The 12,418-nt window shown below is 40.1% G+C and overlaps 1 protein-coding gene and 1 long non-coding RNA gene across 5 annotated transcripts in view; both read right to left on the bottom strand.

Annotated features, from left to right (window-relative positions):
• LOC130911589 (collagen alpha-1(XVIII) chain-like) overlaps positions 1–12,418 on the bottom strand; it is a 73,377-nt gene that overhangs the window by 38,645 nt on the left and 22,314 nt on the right. The gene's annotated exons all lie outside the window — the stretch shown is intronic.
• Positions 6,151–8,208, bottom strand: LOC130911649 (uncharacterized). The gene is made up of 3 exons (XR_009062362.1): positions 7,961–8,208; positions 7,202–7,330; positions 6,151–7,085 (listed from the first exon to the last, which is right to left on the bottom strand). It is a non-coding gene; the product is annotated as an uncharacterized LOC130911649 (long non-coding RNA).

Raw genomic sequence — 12,418 nt, 5'->3', positions numbered from 1 at the left:
GTGCTCAGTCCTAGGGGGAAAACCATAATTCACAGAAGAAAACAAATGGGGGGCAAACAGAACATGACATTTACATTAGTGAGGGGTGAAGTCAAAATTGAGCACCAACTGCTGCGTGGCGGAACCAAGTCAAGCAAGTGTTGCTCCTGGAACATGTTTTCACACACTCATCACATTTCTGTGAATAGGGATCGAGCGGGATATTGTTCAACTGGAACTGGGTGGTCAGCTCCCAATTGGCAGCACCTGCTCTCCCTCTTTCGGTCCCGGTGGGGACGACACGGCTCCCGCAGCTGCAGTCTAAAATGATCTGAACGAATGAATGTTTGAATAACGCTTCAACAGATTGCACTCGAGGGTGCTGAAAGTTTAATGTCCATGCACATCTGGAAATGGTCCAGGCCACTGCTTCCTTAAAGATCTTGAGGGTCAGATCCCAGCATGTCTGCACAGTATTGTGCAACACGAGACCACATTAAGTGCTTCACAGTAATTACAAACTTATAGTTTTGTCTAGCTTTGCAGTCACTGTTCCCCATATAAAGAGCAACTCATGTTACTCAATGCGAAGACTGCACTTGAAAGGGGAGTTTTTTATTTTATTTTAAGCAAGTGACATAATCAGTGAAAAACTTTAAGGCCTGATAAAAAATATTACAGACAAAAGGCACATGCGGTCACGATATGCTAGAAGTGGGAACCTCTTGGTACCTCACGATACGATACGGTTTGCGATAGAAAGCTCACGATAACGATGATCTGACGATATGGCGATACAACGATTATCGATACGTTGGTCAGGAAATCATTCTAGGATATTCTACAAACAACTAATCAACAGAAAAACAAGCTTCTGCTGTGAATTGGAATGAGCTTATCACTAGTAGACGTCCAATCCGTTTGAAGTGGGAGGGGTGGCAGCGAATGAACATTCATTCGCTGCCACCCCTCCCACTTCAAACGAATTGAACGTCTATGGCCGTCAGTGGCAGCCAATGACTGACAATGAGGTAATTTTAGGCCATATAAGGTCATTTACAGTGGGGCAAATAAGTATTTAGTCAACCACCAATTGTGCAAGTTCTCCTACTTGAAAAGATTAGAGAGGCCTGTAATTGTCAACATGGGTAAACCTCAACCATGAGAGACAGAATGTGAAAAAAAAACTGAAAATCACATTGTTTGATTTTTATAGAATGTATTTCCAAATTAAAGTGGAAAATAAGTATTTGGTCACCAACAAACAAGCAAGATTTCTGGCTGTCAAAGAGGTCTAACTTCTTCTAACGAGGTCTAACGAGGTTCCTCTCATAACCTGTATTAATGGCACCTGTTTTAACTTATTATCGGTATAAAAGACACCTGTCCACAACTCAGTCAGTCACACTCCAAACTCCACTATGGCCAAGACCAAAGAGCTGTCGATGGACACCAGAGACAAAATTGTAGACCTGCACCAGGCCGGGAAGACTGACTCTGCAATAGGTAAAACGCTTGGTGTAAAGAAATCAACTGTGGGAGCAATTATTAGAAAATGGAAGACATACAAGACCACTGATAATCTCCCTCGATCTGGGGCTCCATGCAAGATCTCACCCCGTGGCGTCAAAATGATAACAAGAACGGTGAGCAAAAATCCCAGAACCACACGGGGGGACCTAGTGAATGACCTACAGAGAGCTGGGACCACAGTAACAAAGGCTACTCAGTAACACATTGCGCCGCCAGGGACTCAAATCCTGCACTGCCAGACGTGTCCCCCTGCTGAAGCCAGTACACGTCCAGGCCCGTCTGCGGTTCGCTGAAGAGCATTTGGATGATCCAGAAGAGGACTGGGAGAATGTGTTATGGTCAGATGAAACCAAGATAGAACTTTTTGGTAGAAACACAGGTTCTCGTGTTTGGAGGAGAAACAATACTGAATTGCATCCGAAGAACACCATACCCACTGTGAAGCATAGGGGTGGAAACATCATGCTTTGGGGCTGTTTTTCTGCTAAGGGACCAGGACGACTGATCTGTGTAAAGGAAAGAATGAATGGGGCCATGTATCAAGAGATTTTGAGTGAAAATCTCCTTCCATCAGCAAGGGCATTGAAGATGAGACGTGGCTGGGTCTTTCAGCATGACAATGATACCAAATACACAGCCAGGGCAACAAAAGAGTGGCTTCGTAAGAAGCATTTCAGAGTGGCTTCGTAAGAAGCATTTCAAGGTCCTGGAGTGGCCTAGCCAGTCTCCAGATCTCAACCCCATAGAAAATCTGTGGAGGGAGTTGAAAGTCCGTGTTGCCCAACGACAGCCCCAAAACATCACTGCTCTAGGGGAGATCTGCATGGAGGAATGGGCCAAAATACCAGCAACAGTGTGTGAAAAGCTTGTGAAGAGTTACAGAAAATGTTTGGCCTCCGTTATTGCCAACAAAGGGTACATAACAAAGTATTGAAATGAACTTTTGGTATTGACCAAATACTTATTTTCCACCATGATTTGCAAATAAATTCTTTAAAAATCAAACAATGTGATTTTCTGTTTTTGTTTCCCACATTCTGTCTCTCATGGCTGAGGTTTACCCATATTGACAATTAAAGGCCTCGCTATTATTTTCAAGTGGGAGAACTTGCACAATTAGTGGTTGACTAAATCCTTATTTGCCCCACTGTAATTGCTGCATGAATTCCGATTTGGGAGTCTTGACAATTCAGACCGCCAGTCACGTTCTGAAAAAATGAGGCCCAAATCAGATTTGAACCACATACGAAAGTGACTCAGATTGGATTTGAAATGGTCCACTTCTATGCGACTTGTCCCGTTCAGACCATCAAGTTAATGCCTGACTCGAGTCGGAAAAATACGAAAAAATTGGATTCGTGCATTAAGACCTGTAGTATGAACCTAGCCGAAGTGACCTGGGAATCACACAAATGAATAGGCAGTGACTTAAACTCAACAGAAAATGACCTGGAAATGCCTTAAATGAACAGCGAGTGACCTGTAAATGGATTGGGCGTCGAGCACAGTCAATGCAGCCTTAGAGTTTACTGAGACACTATTATGGTGGAAGATTTTGTTAGCAACTTGTTGGTTCCCTTTTTTTTTTTTTTTTAAAGACATTGACACCTTTTAAATACGATATCTCGATTCTTGCAGGAGCATATAGATAACCTTTTGGGATACAAAGTATCACGATATATCACCATTTCAATATTTTGTCACACCCCTGTGGCACACACACCCAGGTGCTGACCTGCTGTATGGGTGATCGGAACTTTGCCGAAACTATGGTGGAATATTAATCTAGATCATAGATGTTAAACTCAGGGCCTGGGGCCAGAGTTGGCTCGGGTAAGTAAATTGTGGTCCCCGAAAGTAAATCAAATGCATATATTTCATGTTTTTTTTTTTTTTTTTTCGCTGAAATGAAATTTAACCCATTCTTGAGCAAATTATCACTTTTGTTTTTTTACCCTTACATTTATCTATTTGGCTGCCATTCACGGCTGAAAGATAGGCATTCACAGCTAGTCCTCCTGGTTTAAATGAATTGGACGCTCATCGCAGTCAATAGCGTGCAATAAATTAAATATTATAAAAAATAAATATACTTGAGAGTTTTACTTGGGGGCGTAACCAGAGTATTTTGGTTTTTATTCATTTTAATTTAATGAATTTAGCTTTTATTAATATTGTAATTTAGAAATTTATGTTTAATTATATAAAAATGATATTAATAAAAACACAGTAAATATTCCATCCATCTATTATCTACCGTCGGGTCGCGGGGGCAGCAGCTTTAGCAGGGAAGCCCAGCCTTCCCTCTCCCCAGCCACTTCAACCAGCTTCTCCGGCGGGATCCCAAGGTGTTCCTAAGCCAGCCGAAAGACATAGTCTCTCCAGCGTGTCCTGGGTCATCCCTGGGGCTTCCCACCTTTGGGACATGCCCAGATCACCTTTGCAGGGAGGCGTCCAGGAGGCATCCGAACCAGATGCCCGAGCCACCTCAGCTGGCTCCTCTCAACTCCTGGATGACCAAGCTTCTCACCCTATCTCGAAGTGAGAGCCCGGAAGGAAACTCATTTCGGCCGCTTGTATCAGGGATCTTGTCCTATCAGTGACGACCCACGGCTCATGACCATAGGTGAGGGTAGGAACGTAGATCAACTTGTAAATCAAGAGCTTCACATTTAGACTCAGCTCGTCCTTCACCACACCGGATCGGTACGGAGTCCACATCACTGCAGACGCTGCACCGATCCGCCTGTTGATCTCTCGCTACCTCCTACCCTCACTCATGAACAAGACCCCAAGATACTTGAACTGCGCCACATGGGGCAGGGTCTCAGCCCTGACCCAGAGAGGGCACGCCAATGATGAAATTGAATTTTAAGTTTCTTTTGTTTTTTAAACTACAAACGTTTAAAGATCTTAAGTGTCAACTGTTGAATAGCTGTCCACTATAGTGACATCTGTCCCTGAAAGGGTTAAACAAAATTTCTGTAGTCCCCAATGAAACATTAATGATGACAGAAATCAGAGAATATTTTTCATAAGCTATTTTTCCTTTAGTGGCACAGTGGTTGAGTGGTTAGCACGTTCGCCTCGCAGTTCTGAGATCAAGGGTTCAGTCGCGGGCTCCGGCCTTCCTGGGTGGAGTTTGCATGGTCTCCCCGTGCCTGCGTGGGTTTTCTACGGGGACTCATGCAACATGCATGGTAGGCTGACTGAACACTCTAAATTGTTCACAGGTATGAGTATGTGAGTGAATGGTTGTGTCATTGTGCCCTGTGATTGGCTGGCAACCAATTCAGGCTGTACCCTGCTTACTGCCTGTAGTTAGCTGGGATAGGCTCCAGCACCGCCACCCTCATGAGGATGAGTGTCATGGAAAATTATGACTTAATTTTTTCCTCTGTTTTTTTTTTAGATAAATAATTTTTCAAATTTCAAATTTTTCAAAGTTAGAAAACTTCAGCTGTTTTTTTTTTTTTTTGTTTGTTTAAGTGAGAAAATAATATTTTAAATAATAAATACTATGTTTTTGCCCTTTTATGGTAAATTTTAAAGGAAAAGTTAATTAAAAACAGTAATAAATAAATTTAAAAAAAAGAAGAAAAAAAAAAGTAAATATTAACTGTATTTTCTAGAGGCGTGCGAAATTTCCGATTCTTCGATTATTCGCGATTTGGCCGTGAAAGATTCGAGAACAATTCACAAACGAGGTAACCAAGGTAAAACGGAAGTAAAACACAGTCAGCGCAGTCTTTGGGACACAATGAGGAACGGACCGAGAGTAAATATCATGTTCAACTCATGCCGCTAGATAAAAAAACAATCATACCTGACTGCGGCCGACAGCCGCTACAGACAACGCCCAGTTGCTAATTGCTACAAACATACGGCTACAGTAGATATCATATATATGTAGAACTAGATACAAAATGACAGTCGACGGCGGTGTTAGAACATGTATTATTGAACCGAGATGCGAAATGACAGACTTTCCGGCGTTAGTAAACAGCCGCGATCTTAAAGCAGTACTAAAGCAGTGACTTCTCTAGAAGGCTCTTGTTCTGCCCCCATTATTTGTCTGAATATTCTCATGTGTTACACGGGTGCACTGCCCCTTTAAGAGAGTCAGGAAGTTTGTGCGCGGGAATGTGCGCCACTCTCGGTAGAACAGAAAAGCAAATGGTACTGTGCGGATGTGTGTCATCACTTTAAGTTCTTACATTGGCATTCCCTGTAAGTATACGGACATTTATGTTAATATTTTAGAATGGATGTGCTGATTGTGAAGCACACTAATTTTTGTTGTGTATTTCAATGTTTCAGTTTTACACCTGCCATATAAATCGAGGTCCAAACCCATCCTGGCATCTGTGACTTTTTGTGTGGAGGTGTTTAACTCGCTGGATGGCAGAAAGGCTCTGTGAGTCCAGTATAGCTCTATTGTGGCGAACCTAATTAACTTTTTATCTAAAATACTCCTAAACCGGCAGAATCTTGTCTTGAATCTATCTTTAAATGATGAAATAGTTTTAAAACGTTGACAAAAGTAGACAGAAGGGAAATTATGGAATACCGGGAGCAATTTTAACAACTGTAACAGTTGATTCACAACGTTAAATTAATTGAATGTAGTTTAACCCCTTAATGCCTAAATTTTTTTCCAATAATAAAAAAAATAATTGGGGTGTGTTTTTACTTTCAAATAGATGCTAAATTAAATTGAAAGTGTTAATTTGAATATAGCCCATAAAATAGTCATACATTTAGGTATGATGCCGATTAGCGACAACAGGCAATAAAGGAAAACAAATGGCAAAAAAGGCACATACCCATCTCAGGTCTGAACACACTTTTATCGCAACATCTTTTTTCACTGCTTGTGAAATTCTGAAAAACAATTATTGTTTTTGTTTAAACACAGATGTACATCACATTTTTAATCAGACTAGAAGACATATGATGTAAATAAATAAATAAAAGATGATTTTTATCATAACAGGCAGGGCACTGGCAAATGTGCTGGCAACAATCACCCCTCTATTGTCAAACCATTTGACTGCTCTTATGCAGACATTGTCCACAAGAGCCTCTTGCTCTTCAAATGTCCCTCTTCGCTTCTTCTTCATCTATGAGTCTGCACTGAAACAGCACCCACGCAGGCGATTGTGCTGCACGGTCCCAAGTGCAGGTATGCCCTTTTTTGCAAGAGCAACAAACAGATCTACAGATGAGAACCAGTTATCAAAGAAGAGCAGGATGAATGACTTGTGCAAGCTTGAGCACAATGTTACCACTGGCTCCTATGTCTGGTTGGCCTGGTACCGGATCTATTTTCCCTGTGAATATGTCAAATGAGTGCACCAGACCTCTTGTGTCGCACAGTACAAAAATCTTGTATCCCAATTTGTATGGCTTTTTTTTGGATATATTGCTTTAGGCTCGATCTGCCCTTGATGTAGCTCTTGCAGATCTTGCAGGTGCAGCACTGGTGGTTGGAGGTGGATGAGGCGGATCATCATCATCTTCCTCACTGCTGCTAATGTCCACTGTAGAGTCATTGCTGCTGCTTTCATCACCTGGTGCAGAAAATAATAAATCACTTTAGGAAACACCAAACATTTTTATCTTTTCGGTGTGTTCACGTAGTTACATCCATAGATGTCAAACAAGCTCAAACTTGACACAAACTCACCTTCACTTGCTTTATTAGGATTGTACTCCTCATCGCTGCCCTCACTCTCACTGAGAGCACTCTCAACAGGAGGTGGTTTGGCCCGGTGTGCTAGCTTTGCGTAAAAAGCTGCTGCATTCATTTGTATTTCTGCAGAAAAATAAGGTAAAGAAATTACTGTTATAATTTCAAAACAAAATGTGTTGAAAACCATCAACATACATACATTTGCTTCTGTTTGGTAGTTATCAGCTCATGCTGTGTTCATTTTTCATTATATAGAAATAAGAAAAATAAATCAATAGCAATGACATTGTTTATGCAACACGTTATGTTTATTATGTCTACAGATGACAACAAGTGTGGCAATGTCTGAATAAAACGTGTCTAAAAGTGGAACGACATGGAGGCACCCGTGTGCACCGTTGCATATAAAGGATGCGTTCATTTATTTGTTCTACAGAAAAATAGTAACCACAAATGCCCTTTTTTATGCAACACATTACTTTTGTAATGTTTACAGATGATAACGAGAGTGATAGTTTATAGATAAAACGCGTGCGAGTGTTGCAAACCTTCGACAAACAACGCATTTACGTTTGCGGGGTGGCGGGGGAGGGGGGAGGTGCTTTTCCGATGATGCCGGCTGTAGCGATAGCGCTACAAACCAAAATCGTCATAGAGCTTCAAAAATACTCATCATAGAAACTCTATCTCATCGTGTTAGCAACACAAGTACACAATAAGACGGTACATATTTTTTTATTTTAGCTGACTTACCTTGAATTGAATGAATTAGTCAAGTTGGTGCGCAGGACTTCGACGTGGCTTTCATCTTGAATATCACGGTCCGGAAAAGGAAGCGGTGTTGTCTCTGGTCGGACACGACTGAAACTAATGCTTGAAAAAGGTTCCTAGGCATGTGTTTGACATTAATGTACCGGCAGTGAACAAAGGCAGACGATATTTTGGCCGCTTTCAAAGCGGGAACGGTATGATGCCGAATCGCGACATTCGGCGTTAAGGGGTTAAATAATCGTTTTGTAATCGAATCGGAGCCACTGAATCATAATCGAATCGTTAGGTGCCCAAAGATTTCCAGCTCTAGTATTTTCCTTTTATTAAAAAAAAACAAAAAAAAAACTGTTTTCCCTTTTTATTCGTTAAACTTTTTCTTTTATCCCAGGCAATAGTAGGTGGTTTTATTTACCTGACATGTTTCGGCGAGCACTTCCGCCTTCGTCAGAGGGTCACTGATAGAAACATGTCAGGTAAATAAAACTACCTACTATTGCCTGGGATTAAAGAAAAAGTTTGACGAAATTACAAGTGTGGCCAAAATGAACTCTATAAAACTTTCCCTTTTTATGTTTTATTAACAAAACAATGAAAAATATCTGCTACTACGACAATCTAAAACCAGGATTAAGATATTTTTACGTCACCAATATCTCTAAACGATTCATTTACTATGTATATCGAAAAAGTTGTTGATTATCATTGTTGATGTTTAGTCGATAAATCTTGGCAGCCCTAGCTGACTGACGTAATGGTCCTCCTAAGGAAACCATAACTACGATGTAGCCCGCGACAAAGTTGAGTTTGAAATCCTTGACATTGATCCTCTGACAGCTGAGGAAAAGACAAAGCAGAAATAGGAAACCATGGCACCATACACCCAGATGTTCCCTTCTGGCTTCTCGCACCCTCTTGAAAAAGAGCACATTGTATGTTTCCAAGCAAACAAAGTGACCTCATGTGCGTGCAGATTACATGAGGACCACGTTTCGGTAATTTGGCGCCTGTGGAACAACTGGCAACAGTGCAAGGAGATGGATGGATGGGCAGATGGAGTAGGAGGAAGGAAATGCTTGTCAGATGTGCATGGGAAAAGTAGCCGTGGAAGACCTGAAGCGCACGAGATCCAACATGGCTGACTGCGGAACTAATTTGTTTCAGCAGTGGCAAAGGAAATGAACTCCATGAAATGCTTTATTGCTCTCCCACGAACACAACTATCTTCTTATCTTGGTCCCAATTTTTTAGAAGCGGCAGATGAAACAAGCAAAAGAAATTGATAAACATCTGACGTTTTGTAACACAGGCTGACCCACATTACCGCACCTCCGGGGAACAACCCAAGTGGATTTTGTCGCCTACCAAAAGGGAGGCAGCTGTGACACCCATCAGATGTTAATCCATGTCTGAACAACTTGAAAGCTATTCAAAGTTGACAGATGGTAGATCAATGAGACATGTTGATTTTAAAACTTAGTCTCCCATGGGCGTAGGTTTGCATAGGGATGGTAGGGACAAAACACTAACATCTTCTCAGGATGCTCAAATTGTCCCCATCAACTTTTAAGCAACCGTATTTGCATTATATAATGAGTTCAGTTATATAGGTAATTTAGATTGTCTTCCCATATGTTGTAAGGATAGAATTGACCCTACCATAACGATGTGTATTATTTTCATTATATTCAGATTTACACTTACCTCTTTTCACATACTATGTCCCAGTCCATTTCTTTCCCTCAAACGCATGTTTGATTGGCTGATGACTTGCATTTATTTAAAATGTATCAATTTATTTTAGGGCTGTCAAATTTATTGCATTAACGGGCGGTAATTTTTAAAAAAATTACTCGCGTTAAAATATTTGACACAATTAACGCATGCACGGAATGACCCGTTAATGTGTTGCCTCAAACAGTTTACAATGACACTGTTTTAGCACATTGAGAGCGAAAAGCCAGAGAAATGCGAGTGGACACAGGTGTTCATTGGATCGCGCCTTTTATTGGCTCAAGCTTTGGCAGCTACTACTAACAGTCATGGTTGCCCAACTTCCCATCGTGCATTTGGGCGGAGCAAGAGACGATCTTTGTCTTAACACACTTAATGGCGTACCGCAAGCAACACGTCACTTCCGCTCAATATTCAGGACATTAGCTACTGTTGCTAAGTAAGGACAAGCCACCGTTTGTCCCTAATAGGAAATGAATGGAAATCGTGTACGAAGGAGATGTTTACAGAGCTAAACCTACCAATTCTCTCCGAAAATGATGTGCCTGGTGCCAAATTCACTGGCAAAGATGTGGAAGAACATAAAAATGTTCAGTTAAAGAGATGGCTTTAGTGTCGAAGGCTGAAAAAGACGAAAAAAACGAGCCGACCTAAGCATAGCTTTAGCTTTTTTATCGACGCGACTGACAATGACATTCTCCTGTTTCAACAAGCTATCCTTTACCATCAGCCCTGTCTTTCTTATATATCCTCTGGTTGTCCTACGTCTCTTACCGTTCTTGGGGGTAATTTAGTTAGCTTTGTGTAGCGATCACAAATGCAACTCAGTGACAGCCAACGAACACTTTTAATTTTTTCATTGATAACACATCTTAATCCTATAATTTATTTACACTTCCCCCTTACTAAAGTTGTTTTTTTATATATATATAACAGAAACGGTAACAGTGGCAGTCAGATACCTATCTTCCTAGATATCTACCCATCTTTTCAGGTCATTCATTGTCAGACAGAAGCAGTACGGCACAGTGTTACGCTAACAAAAATAAGTTAAAAATATAAAAATGGCTTACCTCTTTGTCCTCTGAAAGACCATACCAACCCAACATAATGTTTACTGCATATAAAACGTGAATGGATTCGCCGAGCTGGTGTTAAAGTCTGCGCAAGTTGATTCAGTCTTCACATTTTTTCCTCTCGAGTTTTTGGTTTCCGGAAACGTATGAAGAAAACATCCTTCATGTGTCGTAATGTCTAGAGTCGTTTCTACAAGTTCCAAAAAAGCAATGCGTGATCGGCATGTTCGTTTTTGAAAGATTTCTGGAGAAAAGTAGCACTTTTTATGTTGGGTCTAAGCGATGGCGGGTCTATAATGTCCCACTTCGGCTTTACTTCCGCTTTACGATGCGACGTCACGGTCTAAAAATAGTCTGCGTGCGGTACGCCATTGAACACAACGCAGAACATGTTGTATACCATTTGCAGCCACTACTGACAGTCATGGTAGCCCAACTTCCCACCATGCATTTGGGCGGAGCAGGTGACGATCGTTTTCTTGACACGCCTAATTGCACACAATGCAGAACATACTGTATACCATTTGCAGCGACCACTGACAGTCATGGTTGCCCAACTTCCCTTCATGCGTTTGGGCGGAAAAGTTAAGTCGCTACAGTATCATTTAGTGAAAGCACAACAAAAATAATATTCATATCACTTGTTTATTTTTTGATAGAAAATTTTACAAATTTTATCAAAACGAAAACATTAATAGAGGTTTTAATATAAAATTACTATAACTTGTACTCAAATTGATCTTTTAAGAACTACAAGTCTTTCTATCCCTTTAACAGAAAGAATATTAATAATGTTAATGCCATCTTGTGGATATATTGTGATAATAAACAAATACAAAACTTATGTACAGTATGTTGAATGTTTATGTCCGTCTTGTGTCTTTTCTTTCCATTCCAACAATAATTCACAGAAAAATATGGCATATTTTAGAGATGGTTTGAATTGCAATTAATTACGATTAATTACATTTTAAGCTGTGATTAACTCGATTAAAAATTTTAATCGTTTAACAGCCCTAATTTATTTTCTACATTTTGTTTTTTTTAAAAATGTTATTTACAGCCTATGCAGATTTTTCAGATAATCATACATTATTCATAATCGAGTTTGTTGAGTTTGGCTGTGTTTGTGGACAAAAGTGTTTTACCTGAAGAAGGCTCCATTTTAATTTGTTTTTGTTATACTCGGACTAATAAATTTTTTTTCCATTTATATTTAACTTATTTATTTAGACCGGCAGTGTTGAGTGATCTTATGACAAATATATATATTTTTTTTGCATTCCTGGATAGTTAAGAGATTATTAACAAGTTTGTATTTATTGTGAGTGTGTTAATATAATTTATGTCCAAATCTTGCAATTTCAAATTGCTAATAAAATCCAGTCATTTATTCTGGAAATTTTCAAATGTATCTTTTAGTAGTTTTTGAAAACAAAGGTTTGAATCGAACGGTGTATCACCTGAACCAATACATGTGAAAGTTAGTATAAGTCAATACAGATTTATTTTGCATTGATCATTTAGCCTATCAATTATTTGGGTTCATATTCGTGAGAAATGTAGCTCTGACCCCCGTTAACCCAAAGTGTTTGATCTTATTAATGTCCCGTCCCCAGCAAAAAGTCTACAT

The sequence above is a fragment of the Corythoichthys intestinalis genome, chromosome 2, assembly GCF_030265065.1.
Source record: "Corythoichthys intestinalis isolate RoL2023-P3 chromosome 2, ASM3026506v1, whole genome shotgun sequence".
NCBI classification, from domain to species: domain Eukaryota; kingdom Metazoa; phylum Chordata; class Actinopteri; order Syngnathiformes; family Syngnathidae; genus Corythoichthys; species Corythoichthys intestinalis.
Note: the sequence above shows the minus strand (reverse complement) of the source record. Positions and strands in the feature narration are given on the sequence as shown.